The sequence below is a fragment of the Onychostoma macrolepis genome, chromosome 07 (genome assembly GCF_012432095.1).
Source record: "Onychostoma macrolepis isolate SWU-2019 chromosome 07, ASM1243209v1, whole genome shotgun sequence".
NCBI classification, from domain to species: Eukaryota; Metazoa; Chordata; class Actinopteri; order Cypriniformes; family Cyprinidae; genus Onychostoma; species Onychostoma macrolepis.
The window spans coordinates 25,588,614-25,608,790 of record NC_081161.1 but is presented as its reverse complement, the minus strand read 5'-3'; the positions used below and the strand labels follow the sequence as shown (position 1 = coordinate 25,608,790).

The following is a 20,177-nucleotide window of genomic DNA, read 5'->3' as shown; positions in this document are numbered from 1 at the left end:
TTTTGTCCATCACAGTGCATGAGTTGTCTTTCGCATCATTATAGTTAAGGGATACCCAAAATGATAATTCTCTCATAATTTATGAGAGAACATTTTCCTTTATGCTATCCCAGTTATGTATTACTTTCTTTCTTCAGATTTACCCTCTGTTTGAGTCCATGTTATGCTAGTGGATAGTAGCCAAATAGTTGATGCTTCAAAAAGCACACAAAACGATTACAATGGTAATCATCACTTTTAACCATTGCTTCTGGCTAACTGTCTTTTACGCGCTCATGAGTTCACACTTCATGAGTTCATGAGTTCAGTCCTCTGTACTTCACCATCACTTTTTTGTAAGCTTCACAAGACGCTTATGTAGCACTTGACGATCATGAATGCAGGTATGACAGTTGGCAGGAACTGATGGTTTATAGTTTAAAAAGTTATCAATTTTGAAAATTTTTCTAACACACCTGTTGTTTCAATTCAGAAGACATTCATTCACTGAGGCCATACAGATTACCACCATGATCGCTCTGAGTGGTTTATGAAGCATCAGCTTTTGGGTTACTATCCATTTGCATTATTTTGGACTCACAAAGATGGATTATTTTTCTAAAAATCTTCAGTTGTGATAAAGTCGTATACATCTGGGACAGCATGTGTCAGGATTGGACTGTCTTTGTGTTTTGCTCCCCGTGACCCAGTTTCTCCCTCATGTGCCCTTTTTTGGTCGTTCCTGTCCTCGTTGTCTCATTATTAGTTGATTCCCCGCACCTGTCTGTCCCTTGTTAAGTTTAGTATATAATGTGTAGTCTGCCTCATGTTTCCTTGTCGGGTCTTAATCATCATTCCATGTGCTCTGTGTCTCCTACACGCTCCCTGTGTTCCCAGTGATTGGATATTTGGATATCCCAGTGATTTGTTGAAGTGATTCCTACGTCTCCTCACTTCCAGCGCCTGAGAAACGTGACAGAAGACCCATCCTAAATACAGTTACCTCCGTGTGTTCCCTCTGTTTTTGTTTTCCATTTTTACCCAGTGTCTTTTTGTTTCCATTGTGTTCTCCCGATGGATACCCTCGTCCGCCTGGAATTCCTCCTCCTCCTGCTGGAGCAGGGGGAGCGATCGCTCGAGGACCATACTAGACCGTTCCTGATTCTAGCTAATACCAGCTACCCAGACGACGTGCTCTGTGCGTTCTACGACGCAAGTTTAAACACTGCGTGCAGAGCACCATCGTCCGAAGATGGTCCTCGAGCGAATTTTGCCGCGTTTGTGGAGTGGATTCTTGTGAGAAATGGATCGCCTCTCACCGTCACTCCTGAGGATGATCTCGCCAGATCCAGAGCCCAGCCCACCATCTCCCAGTGGTGCAGAGCATCAGCCCGAGCCCACCAATGACAGAGAGCCAAATCCCGCCGTGATCAACAAACCAACGCAGATGATCACCCCGGAGACAGAGCTGAACCTGTCAGACCATACCCACCGCAAGGGAGCAAGCCGTGGACAGTGTGAGCACGGAGTGGAGCTACGCCCTCTGCTCCGTGGCTGAGGGTGAGCTGATCATACATCTGGGACTGCTGGACTTCGAGGGGGACTTAATCAACTGGGAAGCAGTGGGTCTGCCATCCTCCATCGTCGCCGTGGATGGAGTATCCCTCACCTCTGCCTCCAGCATCCGAGCCCGGACTCTGCCTCAGCCCGTAGACCCAGCGGCTCCTAGCTCCCTCACCTCCACCGTCGCCCGTCGATCCACCAGCTCCACCGGGCTCCCTCATCCCTCCGGCACCGCCTTGGTTGGGCGTCGACCCGCCATCGCCTCTGGACTCCGCTCCTCTGACTGCACCTTGTCACTCCGTCCCATCGGCTCCGTTGGGCTCCTCCCTCCCGCCAGCTCTACCTTGGTCCTCCGTAGCTCCGGCTCCGCCACGGATCTCCGGATCTCCGCCTCGGTCGCCAGAGCCCTCGGCTCCACCCTGGATCCTCGGCATCCCCCTGGCTCATTGGCTCTCCGCCTTGGGCTCCTCCGCTGTGGGCCGTCATCATTAAGTTTAGTATATCGTGTAGTCTGCCTCATGTTTCCTTGTCTGGTCTTAATCGTCATTCCATGTGCTCTGTGTCTCCTATGCTCCCTGTGTTCCCAGCGATTGGATAAAGTCTGTTTTGTTTAAGTGATTCCTACGTCTCCTCGCTTCCAGCGCCTGAGAAACGTGACGGCATGAGCGTGAGTAAATGATGAGAGTATTTTCATTTTTAGGTAGAGAATCCTTTTAAGAAAAAAATCACAATATAGTAAAATATCTTTTTATCACACTGCTTGCAAGAAGAATGCATAAACCGAATTAAAAAAAAACACACATTTATTAATAAATATAATTTACAAATTAAAGGAATAGTTCACCCAAAGATTTACTCCCCTGATAAAGTAAATAGTATGACTTCCTACTTCTCAGTGGAAAAAGTACTCTGCCAAACAAAAATTTCATGAGGAGCTATGAAACGCCTTTTGATTCACGAAGTGACTAGTAGAGCAAATTGTAATCTGTTTAGTCAGAAGGCAAACACAAACTGTTGTTTAGCTTATTAGCATTGCTAGCAGCGCTACATGAGCATGGCAGCCAGGGGAAGTTAACTGAGCAACATGAAATCAGTAATACATCCCTTCAATTTCACGCTCAGACCATGACAAGCTGCTCTGGAACGAGAGGTGCCAAACCTCATGCCTCATGGCAGCAATCCGTGACAAGAAATGTGTCTGTGCGTTTGTGTGTGTGTGTGTGTGTATCAAGAAGGGAGTGAGTGACAGAGAGGGAATTTTCCTTGACAGATCTCTCCAGTTACGGGGATTAGATGGAACAAATTTCCTGAGCTCCAGTTTCCCACCATCCTCTCTCTGACACTGCTCATTTTGTCTCCATCTCCTCAAAATAACTCCTTCAAAGAGAGAGGGCAATAAAGCGATAGAATAAATAGATGCATGTTCTCAGGCTTAATCTACAGACCACCAAATCTCTCACCTCACGCAATCTCCATCCCTCCGCTCCCTCTTTCTTTCTCACCTCATCAGTTTGTCACTTCAAGCAGGGTGACTGTGTGTCTTATTGAGAGTTTGTGTCTCGTCAGATGGTTTCTGTGAAATTTCCCTGGTCAGTCAGGACTCAGGAGTAATGTTCTTTTTGTGATTGATTTATTTTTGGTCATTTATGTCTATTTATACATCTTTAACTAAAGGAACTGCGAACAAACTATGCATGTTGCAGGCTGCAGAATAATAAAAAAAAAATGTACTTTCAATATAGAGAATATATAAATTTTTAACATTTAATAAAGCAAAGTTTTTCTTTTTTATGTGCCAGAGTACAATAATTACACATTAATATTTACACATTATTGATTATTCGGTAAACAAGGTAAAATATTTATTGCTTAGAGGGATAATTCACCCAAAAATAACCATTTTGTCATCATTTACTAACCATCAGGTTGTTCCAAACCTGGATGAGTTTCTTTCTTCTGCTGAAAATATTTTGAAGAAAGCGTTTCTATTCTGTTCTATACTATTGACTTCCATAGTATTTTTTTTCCACAAACATTATTCAGAATATCTTCTTTTATGCTCAACGTAAGAAAGAAACTCATACAGGTCGGAAACAACATGACAGTTAGTAAATTAGGACAGAACTTTCATTTTTGGCTGAATTACCACTTTAATTACTGTTAAACATGTTCAGAACTTTAAATGTTTTTTTCCCCCTCAAATTTTCCACAGGCACCCAAACAACACCCCTGTGGGCCCTGCATCAAACTTGAGTTACACAGCTAAACAAGTCATGAAAAGACCTTGGTTTCTCTTATTTTCCATACTGTTGTCTGGTACTGTTTCTATTTCCAAAATTACATGGATTATTTGCATTATGTTTAATGTGATTTGAATGTGTGTCTTCACATCTCCCAATCAGAACTACTGATGTTACAGATCAGAGCAAAAACACACCTCCCACTAGGCCAGGAAATCGCATTGATGTGTTCATGGGGAGTACTAAAAAAAAGTTCCCTCCACAAAATCGAATCAACAGCTTACTAGCCAAATGGAAATGAATAGAGAAGGAGACTTAGGGGACTCACGATTGTTATGAGCATTTGTTTGAGTCTTGATCTGGTGCTCTGACTGATAAACAGCCATCTGCCACAAAGTGAGAGACAGAGGGAGAGCGAGCGAGCGCAAAAGATCAGAGAGAGAGAGGGAGGTAGCTTATCCTGTCCCCAGGGGGACTTCTCAAACCCATTCTCACCTTCTGAGGAGCAGATGGGGGAGGAAGAGGGACAGTATTGGATGAACTGGAACACACTGATGTCTAGGAGGAGCTGCTGAAGACACTGCAGAGGATAATTGAGAACCACGAATGATATTCTGTGATATTTGCTCTATTTAAGGAGAAGCTAATGAAAAAGAGAGCATGTGCTCTCTGTATGTAAAAGTGTGTGTGTGTGAGAGAGATAGTGTTCTTTAATTGTCTGGAGGTGAGAGTAAATAGGTCATGAAATTTTGTGTGCGCACATTTCATCGTCTGACCTATTTTTGTGGGTGATTTGTTCATTACTCATTTGCAAATCAAAGCATTAAATCAAAACTACATTATCCTGTTTCTCAATTTCTTTCCATGCTGATTAATAGGAAGAATAATTATTCTATAATTATAAAATGAAATGTGTACAACAGAAATTCAGCCTACTGGATGATTCCATAGACTAAAGAGTTCCTTTCACCGGCACACTTTTTAGTTCACCCAAAAATAACAATATTGTCATCGTTTACTCATCATGTCATTCCAAACCTGTATGACTTTTTTTCTTCTGTGGAACATAACTGATGATATTTTGAGAAATGTCTTCATACAGTTAAAGTCAATGGCAGCCAAAACAGTTTTTCTCCAGAATATCTTCTTTTATGTTCCACAGATGAAAGAAAGTAATACAGGTCGCAATCACATGAAGGCAAGCTAATGATGACAGGATTTTCATTTTTGTGTGAATCCTTTTTACAACATCACTACACAGGGATCAAGAACGTTCAGTGTCACAATATCACTCAAACGTGGAGTATCTTTTGTCTTTGATTAAAATTTCACAGTTGCTGTTCATAATATTGGGGTTAGGTTTGGTCAGCTGTTTAGCACCTGTGAGTTTAGACAAGGAAATACCTCTTTACTATCAGAATTATATCTCCTTTTAAAGATGATATCATCACATCGGTATATGTAAGATATATCACTTTGAAGAGAGAATTCATCTCTCATCTCTCCTGTACGTGTGCTGTTGCTAAGAGACCAGCAGTCTGCCACATACCACCTCATGCATCCCCCGCGTGCGTTTGTTTCACACCCTCTACCAGGAGAGAGGGAACTGTACCTTCTTTTCGCACCACACACGGAATCTCATCTTACAGTCAAATCATGCCGCTCATTTCTCACATATAAACATTCTCTTACATGCATGTATTCTAAAACCGAGATGTCATTTTCCGAATTTCAAAACAATAAAAAGCATTACTGCACTCAAACAATAAGAACCCCCCCCCCGAATTTTCAAAGCAAAATGGAAAAAATATGTTTATAATATAATATATGATTTATATTATATATAGGGGCCTATTTGTTATCTTCTTTCCATGTTTACTCATAAAGTGGTTCTGCTCAAGACACTGTGATACACCTTATTAAGCAGTCCACGGTGACCCTTATGTGACCTCGATATAATTTAGAAATGTCATTTTCTTCCATTTCCTCATAACTAAGCCAATTTACACTCAATGTAAAACACGTCTCTTCTGTTTTGTGTTCTTTTGATGAAACACCATCCAAACACAACCTAAACACAGAACCCCATGTCAGACAGCGTGTGAATTTTAACCAAACATGTCTCAAAATACTATGGTGGATTTAAGTGTAGTTTTCTTTTTCTTTTTTGCAAAACATTTTTTTCACAAGCTTTGTAAGTAGTGATAAGATCACTCATTATTTTGAATATGAGAACTGTGTATTGGAGCATTTTTTGTTGACTACATGAAAATGCTGTCAGATCAAACTAAGCTGATCTTGCTGGAAAAATAGCAAACCAATCCACAGGGTGTCATCAAAAGGACAGGTATCAGTGTCAGTAAGGTTTTTTTTTTAATATAAACGCAAGAAAATGAATGTAATAATGGTGAATAAATGTCAAATGCTCTCTGATGGAAAGAGCAAATCCAGATAGCTCACCCACTTTCAAATTTCACATCACACCACAATTGTTCAATTTACTGTCTTTTCTGAATACATAGTAATAATTTAATTAGGTGATTTACAAAATAAAATAATGCTTTAGAAATGCTTGCCTAGTGAAATCTATTACTATTGTACAAAAACCCTATATATATATTATAAGAAACAATAGGTTGAGTAGTTTGTGGTATGAACATGTACCTTCTATGATTCTCTTCCAGGTGACACAGATACAGTTGTCTGCTAGTTAGCTCATTATGTCTACTCTTTTAGTGGTGCAGGGCTTGAAGATGTGGATACAGGATATGGAAGCAAAAGAGTCCAGTTTAGAGGAGGCTGTGAGGGCAAAGGTCAACATAGATCAGTTATATTGAATCATATTAAAGTGACGACTAAAGGATATAAGTCACAGCTAGAATACAATACACTTTAAACAATTTTGTAAAGAACATTAATGTTTTAAAGAAGGCCATACTGTACTAGGCCCACATGGAATCTGTGCCCCCAGATTTATCTGCACCCAGATCTGTTTTTTTTTTTTGTTTGTTTTTTTTTGACAGGAATACATCATTTTAATTCACTCTGTTTTCTCTCATGTAGCCATAGGCGGAGGGTGAACTAACTCCAGCCTTACAACAAATAACTGCAGTACACTGAAGTACAACTGCAGTGAAACTGCAGTACAAAGTAGTATAAATGCAGTGCAATGAAAAGACGACTTTATTGCCAATGAAAGTCGTCTTGTATAGGCCTGTACTGCAGTTATGCTGTGTTGTGCAACATGTAGCAAGTGCTGTGGTTAAAGTAGACTTGGCAAGTGTTTTTTTTTTTTTTGTAACGTAGACTTCCTATAAAATATTCGTACAAAAATATTTGTGTACAAAAATATTTGCCTATGGAATATTTCACCCGCATAGATTAATAACCCGCACGTGAGATCTTCCTTCGCGCCAACTGTCGTTGTCCTGACAACGAGTCTCAAGAGCAGCTGATTACTTGTAACAGACAGTAAATCAGCGTCTTTTCCGTAGTGTCTACTGCAGGATGGATATAAAAGTATAAAACACGTTTTGGTTTGACAACATCGTTCATATGTGAACTATCACAATTAAAGCACAAAGACATAACATTACACCCCGAGACCTTTCACAAGTGCTACAAAAGATTAGAAACGCTTTCCGGAAGAAGTTCATCAGGCGAGGTGGAGACTAGTCGACTCATCCAGTTTAGCGGTGAGTATAATGTCTAATGTCCTCATATATCTTTAGTTATAATTTCAGAGAGATGTAAAAAGACTTGACGGATATCTTATTCAACCCGCTGAGAGGAGAAGATGATGAGAGGAAACGCCGCTGCAGTGCTGATCTGTAGCGCGCGCGGGTCACTGCGCAGAACTGAAGTCTGAGAGGAAGACAAAACAACTGGTTTAAGGTTGTTTTACTACACTTTTACTATAATAAACACCAACATCCCAATCCAACCAGTGACAACCCTGTGTATAGATTTATTTAATTATGCTATGGCTCAGCAATTTGTTATAAGCAGTTCTGTAGAAATTAGTCATGTTATTGTCCAGCTCAGTTCAGTTCTCAATAGCATCAGTACATCATTTACAATAATGGAATAAACAAAATTGTACTGAATACAGTGTATTTGTTTGTTTCTAGGAGAGCATCAACCCCTAATTGACATGAGGAAAAAAATCATTGAAAGGTGTTCAGTGTACAGTGTACCTCTCTTTGCAACAGAAGAAGCATTAGGAAAGAGGAGAAGATAGAAACTGAAAAGGCACTCAACAGATGTTGGTGAGACTTTATTTCTGGAAATGCTTTAAAGGTCACTCACATTCTAGTTAGCCACAAATGTAAACCTGATTTTAGATTTTAGTCTTTAAATGAGATTAATAACTCCAGCTACTTGTAGGCCTACAGTCCTGTATATTTCACACTAAATTGTGATGCAGCCTGAATCATAATCACACCATGTTCATTTGTTGGCCAGAGGAGAACTGATCCCTAAACTAAACATACTCTCTCCCAATGTTTTTTTTTCTCCATTCTGTCACCTGACAGAGTTTGGGTTCCTTGCCGCTGTCGACTTCTGGCGTGCTTATTTGGGGACTAATAATATTCAGCAGTATTATTGATCTGACTCCACAGACACTATTGGATGAGGACTGAACTGAGCTAGATGATGACACAACTGCTATCTAGATGCACTGAAATTATTTTATATTTGATGATTTTTATACAGTTAATCGAAATTAACTGAGTCAACACTGATTTCAACTGAACAATGACACGTTTTACTGTTTAGAGCTGCTTCACAGCAGATGTGAATTCTGTTTGCATCATTATTTGTCTTTTTATCACTGTAAAGCAGCTTTGAAACAATCTGTATTGTATAAAGCGCTATATAAATAATGGTGACTTGACTTAAATTGGTTCAAATCTTCAAAAAAAAGTGCATGAAACAGGCAACCTGAATAAACACAAAATACAGTTTATTAATGATAACTGTATTTGCCTTTGTTTTATGTTAATTTTCTTAGGAATATCTGACAATATTTAGTGCTGGATATACTCAAAAATAGAATAAATCAGGATGATAAATTTTTTTTCACAGCACCGTACACCAGCATTTAGCAGGTAGTGTGACATTAATGTGTGGAAATGGACATTTTATCAGTTTGTGATTGCTATTTTCAGGAAAATGCACTGGTAACAACTAAAAAAAGACAACCAAAAATATAATTCAACAGAGGATGATGCCTGTGGTGAAACAAGCACTCAAATAATGGTGAGCAGTAATCTACTTTATTTAATTGATCTTTTATTAACTATTATCTTTATAGTTTAGAAAACATAATAACTGCTATTGTATTTCAGAAACTAAGACCAGTGGGAGTGCTGGAGAAATCAAGTGAATAAGTCCTCTGTCGTCTCAGCCATGGAAGAGATCTTCAGACATGAAGAGATCGAGGAGTTAAATGAAATCAAAGAGCTAAAAGAAGATTTACAATACTAGTGCCATTTCAGTATGAAAACAGAGAGAGAGCTGAGGGAATGGAAAGGTAATGAAATCTAGTTATAACAGCAATTATTCTCAATGCTTAACATAAGCTCTCAACATTTGTTTTTTTTGTGGACTCTTTGATTCTCTCTGATTGACTGGAAGGTGTGCATTAAAACAGTGAATGCAGATAATTACAATCAGTTCCATCGCTATTTTAAATCAATGCGCTGCTTGTACTGTAGCACACACATACAGTCAGAATGCTAGATCTAATGACCTGTAACCAAACAAACTAATGAAAATGTACTTAGTTTTACCCTTCCAGTCAAATTGTACTTAAAGGGTTAGTTCACCCAAAAATGAAAATTCTGTCATTAATTACTTACCCTCATGTCGTTCCAAACCCGTAATACCTTTGTTCATCTTCAAAACACAAATTAAGATATTTTTGATAAAATCTGAGAACTTTCTGACCCCTCTCTATAGGCAGCAACGCAACTTATAACACATTTAAGTTCCTGAACAATAGGAAAGACATTGTGAAAGTAATCCATGTGACTCCAGTGGTTTAACATCAATTTTGTCTTCTGTCGCATGAACACAACACTCATGCGTTGTGATGCTCTCATGAATGCACATTACAGATCAATATTTTTGTAAATAAGTGGTAAAGTAGTTTCTTTTTTTGGACGCAAACACTCGTGTCGCTTCATAAAATTGAGTTAAAACAACTGGAGTCACATGAATTACTTTAACGATGTCTTTCCTAACATTCTGGAACTTGAATGTGTAAGTTGCATTGCTGTCTATGCAGGGTCAGAAAGCTCTCTGATTTCTTTAAAAATGAGTAATTGATGACAGAATTTTCATTTTTGGGTGAACCAACCTTTTAACTTCTGTTACCTGGAGTGTTCAAAGACATTGTTAATGCTGACCAATATGTCATAAGAAATTAATTGGGAGTAGAATGAATACTTTACACAAACACTTGGTAACATCACAATTCAAGATTTATTTTAAGCATACTAAATATGCCTGTAGTGAAAAGTGTAACTGAAACTTGAGAATTTCTGATAGTTTTTGTTTGTTTGTTTTTCCAGACTACATCCAAAATAGTGTTTCCACATCTGAGATGAAGGCAGTCATAAGAACCAAGCGGAACGATGAGGATAAGCTCTTCAGAAAATGAAACCTGTCTGAATAACGAGGGAAGAAATGTGCATGATTGCGTGATTTGTAAATAAACACTAAATACATTTAGTGTAACTCTCAGCCTGTTATTTTAAGTTTAAAGAAAAGTAAAATCATTTATTGTTGCATTGCTGTTTGAGACATTCACTGTTGTTTTGTACCTTAATTTATTATATTGCAGTTGTGTAAAATAAAACTTGTTATTCTGAATATTCTGGTTGCATTTCAGTACTGTACAGCATTTTATTATTGCGCTTTGGTAGTACTGCATTGTACTTCAGTTGTATTATTGCAGTACTACTGCAGATTTATTGCACTTAAAGCTGATGAGTTTCAGCGATGACTCATCTGAATGCCTCTGATTGGCCATTGCATTCCTAAGTTCAACAGAATTGTGTGTGATTGGTTAAAATGCGCAACACTTTAAAAACGCTTAAAATTAAATAACATGAGGAGATCTTAATTTAATGCCACAATCGACACTGTCTATTCATTTTCACTTTGTTAGCAACAAACGTAATAGATTTAATTTGTTTGTGGAGGGGCATTTTTGTCCAATTTAGTGGCATTTTTGCCCCAAGTCCCCAGGTCCACAAACGCAAAATATGTAGAAAAATAAAGTTTGTCTATCTACTCTGTATAGACAGCCAGGTTTGATTAAAAGCCCATCTTACCAGCAATGAATTACCCCTTTAAATATTTTGGCTAGCAAATTTGATTACACTTTTAGTACTCTCAACATATTTTACCATGTTTAAATAAATTCTGTAGAATACCACAAATTTTTTGACAAAATCAGTGCAGAAAATGTGGATTCTCTGGCAAAAACAAACAGCATAACAGCCGTTATTAAATTGTGCATGATCGATTCTATCGAATTAAGATATTACTCACATTTGTAGTTATTCAGCACAAGACATTTTTAGTCAGTAGAATTTACATTAAAATATGAAATATAAAATATTAAATCTCACAGGTATGAAAAGCAATGTGGCTTGTCCTATCGGTGATTCCACTGTAGTCTCTTTGTTTCCGTATAGCAAAGCCATAATGTCGCATGTATTTTAACTCTATTTTAACCTATAAGTTAAATGCAGAGGACCCCAACAAAGAGTGAAATCTCGATTTTAACATGAAAGCTGCTTGTACAGAGATGGTATGTGTTTGCAGCACCTTTACGGTATGTTACAATCAATGTCAATATTTGAGTTATAACTACAAGGTTGAACATTGCTCAGTCATCTATAGTGTTTAACACTTACATTAAACGAAAAACTGAAAATGTCCATCTGAAGCTGAGTGATGCCCGAAAAGCTCAGCCCCAGTCAGCAAACAAATTTGGCGCAGATTTGGCATGCATCTGGCACAGCTGCCATTCATCCGGCACTGGCATACAGCACGTGGGCCAAACATGGCCCGGGTTTGGCAGAGGTGGTACCGGGTTGAAGACGGCACACAAGACATGGCCCAGATGTCAAATGTAGATATGTGGGCCACATAAGTATTGCCGATCTTGACCCACATTTAAAATCCATTTAAAATATTTTTGACTAAAATCCCAATGTTTTCCCAGAAAGGTAATATATTCACATATATGTGAAACACTTAAATATATTGAAATACATTTTGAAATCCCTCATATGATATTATATCTTATATTATAGAATAGTATATCCTGTTGTTTTATTTTTATGCCATGGTCTGTCTGAATACTCGATTCTGATTGGCTGGCAGGTGTTGATTAAATTCGTTGAACTGCACAGGTAGTTCCAGGTCAGTTTAATCAAAGACATAGGGCGAATTCCAAACAGAAGTGAGCATCCCTATGCCCTACTCCCTTCGAAGGGCAGAGCCCTTGAAGTGTGTTCTTTAAAGTGTGTAGGGCATTACGGTCTCGTATAAGTGTTTGGAACTCCCTTGGTGAAGGGAATGATGGACAAAATGTTACCTTGACAACGCTGCGCGTGCATGCAGCATTCAGCGCTCCAACAATAGATTGGGGGAACTATGATGTCACTTTGTAGGCGAAAACCCGGAAGCGAGTGCATTTTAGCACGTCCGGTTCCAACGTCCCAGAGTCAATGGGTTTTTTGAATGGGATTTTGGTTAAATCCCTAAAATAAGGTCCGTGGTTCACACAGGCTCAAGATACTTTCACGTTTTATTCTACGACATAAAACACACCAGTTACACCACACTCATGATTTTTTTAAGCTGTTATGTTTCTTAAAAAAGAGGGTTGCTAACAAGTTGCTAAATGGGACTACAGGCGCTGTTGGAGACATTCAACGTCATCACGCTGAACAGTTTATCAATATACAGTATTTTCCAGTTGTAGTATAATTTGTAATTCAATTAATTTTAGGATAACCGATGAATAGTTTACAGCATTTTATATTGTTGTTCGATGTTGTTTTTTTGCTTTGCCCCTGAAATGCGACACATGTTTTCAGAGGGAAGATGCTTGTTTTATCGCTTTACTGACACGGAGACTCTCCGCACCATAAGGTAAACGCATATTACGATTATTACATGTAAACACCACATTTGCCGGCTTAACGTGGTGAAAGTTAAACTATAATGATGCATATTGCTTAAAGGCACCTAAAAATTAAATGTTTGCGGCCACATGAAGCGGTTAGAAAAGATTGAGGATTTCCTTGAAGCAAGGATAAAATAACATTTTGTGTACCAATCCTAACAAAATGAGAGCTGAAATGTGGTACTTTGTTCACTAAATAAGTTTAATCTTACCATATCCAAAAACTCGCTCACTCTGCTGTTATTTAAATATGCGGGGATACGTTTTTAATTAAAATATTCATATTAATCAAGGATTTATTGACTTTTAATGCACCTTATTTCGAAATGTACAGAAATACATGCTTTAAATGTCCTTTAGTTATGATTATTTCATTTATTCACTATACTATTTATTACTAATGTCTCATTTCAGTTTTAGTTTGTCTCTAGTTTTGTATTTATTCATGAAACGGTTCCTGTAGCATGGATTAAAATTCATACACAGAGTAAATCCTTCACTGAACATATTAAAAATAAGTTTGAAACAGTTCTCGAGAGCGCGCTGGTGGTGGTGACGCTGAAGGCGAGCGACCGTGGTGCTGTAGTTCGTTTATAGCCTAAGTTTAGCTTTTCAGTTCTGGCGCTTTTATTTCGGCTTCAAAATTCGTCAAAGTTATATTATCTTGTCAAGATTATCTTGATGGACAAAACGTGTAAATTTCATAAACTATGGTTGAACACAGAGCTTATTTTTTGCGATAATCCAAAAGCCTATGGGAAAATCCTATTGGTTTTTTGTCGAAGGAACCAGTTTCATGCTAAAAGCCGATCCGCCTACAAAGTGACGTCATAGTTCCCCCACTCTATAGGTTGTTTGCACATGACGTCACTGATGACGCGCGAAATGCAGCTGGAGGGCAGGAAGTGATTTTTCTCCATAGGAATCAGTAGCAGAAACTCAAATTCCTGTGTTTTGCGTTGTTTATGGATGCTCAAATCGGCCAAACCGAGAAAACACAAGGAGCTTTTATCGTGTATGACAATTTGTTGTTCATAAAAGGGTGAAAGTCAAGAAACTGACTGAAAAACACGAAAAAGTGGCTTGTAAAGCTGCGTCTGCGGTCGGGAGGAGCGAGTCGGATAATGCTTGTGTGTGCAAATGGTTAATATAATACAATATATAATAATATATTAAAATATTAATAAAGATATAAACAGATTGGACCGCCACCGCTCACGCATTCAGCTTGAGACGGTCAGAATTCACTCAATGCTAAACAGCCATGTCCGGCGCGCTGTACACTTCAGTGTCGGGCCGATGTCGGCTCGCTAACGGCCGCCGCATCTGGCCCGATTGCCCAATTTCTTGACTTTTCCCCCCTTACGAACAACACATTTTCTTACACGATAAAAGCTCCTTGTGGTTTCTTGGTTTGGCCGATTTAAGCATCCTTAAACAACGCAAAACACAGGAATTTTGAGTTTCTGCTACTGATTCTATGGAGAAAAATCACTTCCTGCCCTCCAGCTGCATTTCGCGCGTCATCAAAATCACGTGATCGCAAACGACCAACGACCGGCTATTCGGCTGTTTAATGCCGAGTTCACACTGCACGATTTTGAAACTCGTCGGATCGCTGTTGTTTTCACACTGCGTGACTATCTGGGGTAGCATTCAGTCGCTGCTGTGTTCACATTCTCACGATGGATCGGCGACAGGGGCTTTCACATTGCACGATTTCATAATAGGAAGAATCGCCGACAACTCTGTCTGATCCGCAAACTACCTTTCACAACAAAACACACGCGAGAAGTGATAAGGAAATAACGCGAGAACCTGCGTGCATCAGCCCGTTGTTCTCGGGCTAGACTGGAAGTATTAAAAAAATATAGTCCGCAAATTGTCTGTGCGCTGATTTCCAGCTACAAAAAGAAAAACTGATTATGCAGGAGGGAGATGCAAATGGAACAGGGATTGTGTTCTGGTATATAATAATTTGCAGTAACTGTTATGGTGATGTTGCGGCTGGTCAAGCGTTTGTGCTTGTTTCTGTATGATATAATTGTACATATTAAAATACTGATATGGTCTATAACTCCTCACGGAACTTCCCTCTGCCCTGTATCTTTGTCTCTCATTGGCTGAAGGTCATCGTGATGTAGTTTTCAGTCAGAAATCATTGCAAACAGCGTGATTGTGAATCGCCGACGGCTCCAGATATTTAACATGCCAAATATTTCACGGGCGTCGGCGACGTGTCGGCGATTCTCTCAGATCGCGTCTTTGGTAATTCACACTGCGCGATTGTCACTCGCGTGAACGAGCTCCGATTTGCCTCCGATGTCGGGCATTTGTCGGCGATTTATCAAAACCTGTCGGCGAGTGAAAAATCGGGCTAAAATCGTGCAGTGTGAACTCGGCATTAGGAAGTGACGTCTTTGGTCCTCGGACGTTTCCGGTTAATGTTCGAGCGCATTCAAAACAATGGCGGCAGGCACAGTAGGATTGCGATAATTTGTTTAAACCTGCTGTTTAAGTTGTCAAAATTAAAATTGAGATCCTTGTCGCTCAGTGGTTGGGTGCTCCCTCTGGGCTGGAACTAACATTCATTTATAAATAATCGGAAATTAAAGGGTTAGATTTCCGAGAAACGCGCCTGGATTGCAGCAGTGAAGCGAGAAGCAGAATAGCAGCTAGCAGCTCTAGGATATACAGCGAACATTTCCATCCAGGTAAAGAAATATAGTTTTTGCCCCCCATTTGATTATTTGTATTTCTTTACGTTAACTCTTCAAGTATGATGCAGCATTGTGTTTCCATCATTGTTTACATATGCGCCTAGCGTTTTGATTCTTTTTTAGTGAAAAAGGCCAAGCTTTATTTCCGTTTTATTGCAAACATTATGAGGGCTTCAGCTATCTTGTCAGCAGATAAATGCAGTGCGTAACACATTATAGAAATGTATACTGTAAACTTGAATGTTGCATAGTGTAACAGTTAACTGCAGTAGTTTACAAAAGGTAACGGTAAAAAAATGTCATCATTTATTAAGCTTGTCTAATGTTAATTCCAACATGTACTGATGTATTAAACAATAATAGCATTATTGTGCATTAAATTAAATAATTGTTTTTCTACTTTTGTCTTTAGGAAAGCCATCATCTGTAATGTCACTGAGTGCTACAGGGAGACAGGACAGTGCCAAACTACTACATGTGACCATATGAACACCCAGATGTGTTTGAGAACTTGAGGATGAAATGCAATGTAGTACTTAAAGCTGCTCATGGCCAGGCCAGATACTGACTGCTTCTTTTGATATTGATCACATATTAATGAATTTGGTGGAAACAGTTGAAAGTGAGAGGATGTCTTTTGTTTATATGCCGTACTTGCCAAAAGTCACACTATACATTACTATTAGTATTAGATTTATTACTATTAGACACATTACTATTTTTAATGTTTTTAAAAGATGTCTCTTATGCTCATCAAGCCTCCATTTTATTTGATCAAAAATACAGACAAAAACAGTAATATTGTGAAATATTATTACATTTTAAAATAATGGTTTTGTTTTAATATTCTTTATATTTATTTCTGTGATGCAAAGCTGAATTTTCATCAGCCTTAACTTGTCTTGTCACATGATCCTTCAGAGATCATTCTTTTGTGCAGATTTGATATTTGGTTATTGTCAGTGTTGGAAAAAAATTGTGCTGCTTAATATTTTTCTGGAACCTGTGATGCTTTATACAGAATTGATTGATTGAATCCTGGATCTTCAAAATATAGAAATCTTTCCTAACAGTATGTCCTTACTATCACTTTTTAAATCAATTTAAAATCCTTGCTGAATACATGTATTAATATTCTTTCAATAAATAAATAAATAAATAAATAAATACTGACCCCAAACTTTTGAACAGTAGTAGCATGTTGTTAAAAAATATTTATATTTTAAATAAATGCTGTTCTTTTATTCTTCAAAGAATCCTAAAATTATCACAGGTTATAAAAAATATTAAGCAGCACAATTGTTTCCAACGCTGATAATAAGCATATTAGAATGATTTCTGAAGGATCATGTGACACTGATAACTGGAGTAATTATGCTGTAAATTCAGATTTGATCACAGAAATAAATTATATTTTAAAGCACATTAAAATAGAAAACCATTATTTTAAATTGTAATAATATTTCAAAATATGGCTCTTTTTGTCTGTATTTTTGATCAATTAAATGCAGGCTTTTGTTTTTCTCGTCTGGTCGACGCTACAGAGATCTGAGCACCAGAACGGCCAGCACAGTTTCTTCCGTCAGGCAATCCATCTCATGAACACCTGACAATAATTGTGGAACACACACTATTTATACACTTATTTATCTAACACACATACTTAGTCTACATTTCAATTGCACATAATATACCTGTACATATAACTGTCTATTGTTATATACCTGTACATGCAATTGTCAATTTGTATATTGTAATTCCTTATTTGCTTGCTCTATTGTTTAATTCTTCTTTTTATTATCTGTGTTTTTTGTCCTGTCGCTGTCATTCTGTTACACTGTGGAAGCTTCTGTCACGAAAAAAACAAATTCCTCGTATGTGTAAACATACCTGGCAATAAAGCTCATTCTGATTCTGATAAAACATTAAAAATAGTAATAGTGCCCACACTTTTGACCAGTACTACTGTATGTGGATGTGTTTATAGTAAATGTGCATAAACACATTTATACCCACATATATACTCTATTTAGTGTGTGTGCATTTATTAATCTGCATGTAGGGCAGGCTATACTTTTATCTTTTAAAAAAAATTAATAAAGGTGTGTGCAAAACAGGGTAGCCAGCATTGAATTGCATTCATCTTATTTGTGACAACATGATGGCTGATAGAGCATTCAGATTCTTTCTCGCACTGTTCCACAGCAACAAACTTAACCAAACTAAGCACACACTTTAAAACGAATAAAATCAGTAATAATGGCATGTAGTGATTAGGGTTACAAAGGGGCGGAAAATTTCCGGAAGTTTTCTGGAAACTTTCCATGGGAACTTCTGTGATGCTTTTTTCAGGATTTATTGATGAATAAAAACTTATGAACAGTGTATATATTTTATATATATTTTAAAACAGTTTTATATTTTCTAACAATATAGGTCTTTGCTACTACTTTTTTAAAATTAATTTAACACATCCTGGTTGAATAAAAGTATTAATTTATTTCAAAAAAAGAGAAAAGATACTGACCCCAAACTTTTGAATGGTAGTGAATTGTTAAAAAAGGATTTATATTTTAAATAAATGTGTTTTTTTAAACTCTTTATTCATCAAGGAATCCTGAAAAAAGAATCACAGGTAGTAATAATAATAATAATAAAAAATATTAAGCAGCACAACTGTGTCAAAAATTGATAATAAATAAGCATATTAGAATGATGTCTGAAGAATCATGTGACACTGAAGTAGGGCTGCAACTAACGATTATTTTAATAATCGATTAATCTGTCGATTATTTTTTCGATTAATCGATGAATCGGATTAAAAAAAAAAAAAAAGCATTCATTTCCAACCCTTTATTCAAAAATAGAACTAAAATCTTTAGAAAGTGCACAAACATGTTGCTCCTTGAACATCCCTGAGCTGTTATAATAATAATAAAATAAAATAAAAATGGACTAACACAAAAAACATACACATGTATGCTTTACATCTGCCAAATATATAGACTTTTTGGGGGGGGAGTGCAAAAAATTAAATAAGTTAACAACACTGCGTCGTTAGCGTTGGTATTGTATCAGACACCTGCACTTAACATTATATGAAAATCAAGCTCAAATGGAGTTAATAATGTTTTTGACCAGAGAATGACGGAGATGGAGTGTTTTGTCTGTCGTTAGAACGGCTGTAACTGTTATGCAGTGCATAAGTGCATTAAGTGCATTATGCTTTCATCAACTTTACAGGTTATATAACTTTGATTGTAGCTATATGGGCGCTTAGTTTTTCTTGTTGTTTAATACACTTGGCCAAAATCTCAAATTAAGCGCTTATGCACATAATGCACAGGATATTTAAAGCGTATATAGACAGCAAATAACTAATTATTCTCCACTCTTCAAACACACAAAAACATTATCCTTTACTGACATAGTGTTTGAGTAAAGAAAACGCTGTACTATTCAAACACCAATTATTTATTCACCCTTGCATTGCGAAAAAGCAGAGATCTCATCTTCTCCAGGCTGTGCGCGGCGCGTCAATCTGAACGGAGGCGGGGTGAAGTTACGAGGTCTCGCTGAGAGCTCGATGATCCAATGGCGTTACGAAGTTTTACTGACAAGTTATTTTAATGCTTATCATTGGTTTACTATTTTTAAAACTCTCTGATTTAAAATAATAAAAACGAATTATAAGCGACTCAAGTTTGGATAATTTTTCACAGCACCTGACTGGGCTAGGGTATGGCAACTGCCATACTCTGCCATACGCAAACGCCGCCCCTGCTCCCACACCTTGGATGACTTGGGTCGCACGGATTTCTCTGCATCCGCCATGTATCTTTCCTCTACCTCCGCTCGTTTTTTTGTTGTTTTTTTTTTACTTTTTTTATTTTATTTATGAGGCGCCAAACTCTGCTAGCATCCGTGCGCGAGAGAGACCGAGTGTGTTCACTCCGCTCCGCGCTCAACTAAAGTTTTTTTTTTTTTAATAATCAAACGTCTCCGCGTCGCGCGACACAACGAATCGATTATGAAATTCGTTGCCAACGCTTTTAGTAATCGATTTTTATCGATTTAATCGATTCGTTGTTGCAGCCCTACACTGAAGACTAGCTTTGATCACAGAAATACATTATATTTTAAAGTATATTACAACAGAAAACCATTATTTTAAATTGGAATACCGGCAATACTGCACAATATCACTGGTTTTTTCAAAAGATATGCAATGTTTAAAAACATTAAAAATGGTAATGTGTCCAAACTTTTGACCAGTACTGCACTTCTGTATGATAACAGAAAACTTGCTAGCAGAAGGAGCATCACAGCTTGAGCTATATAGCACATAGCCTACCTCATAAACTGTCTAGCTACTGTATAAACACTTTTTGGTATTTACTAGTTAAACGTGAATCCCATAGATCAAATATATTTAGAATATCAAAACTTCGATGTAGTCTTTGG

The 20,177-nt window shown here is 37.7% G+C and overlaps 1 long non-coding RNA gene across 1 annotated transcript; it reads left to right on the top strand.

Moving 5' to 3' along the window:
* The first annotated feature begins 7,200 nt into the window (after positions 1-7,200).
* LOC131544611 (uncharacterized) lies at positions 7,201-10,612 on the top strand. Its single transcript, XR_009272171.1, has 4 exons — positions 7,201-8,050; positions 8,954-9,044; positions 9,134-9,318; positions 10,361-10,612. It is a non-coding gene; the product is annotated as an uncharacterized LOC131544611 (long non-coding RNA).
* Positions 10,613-20,177: the final 9,565 nt, after the last annotated feature.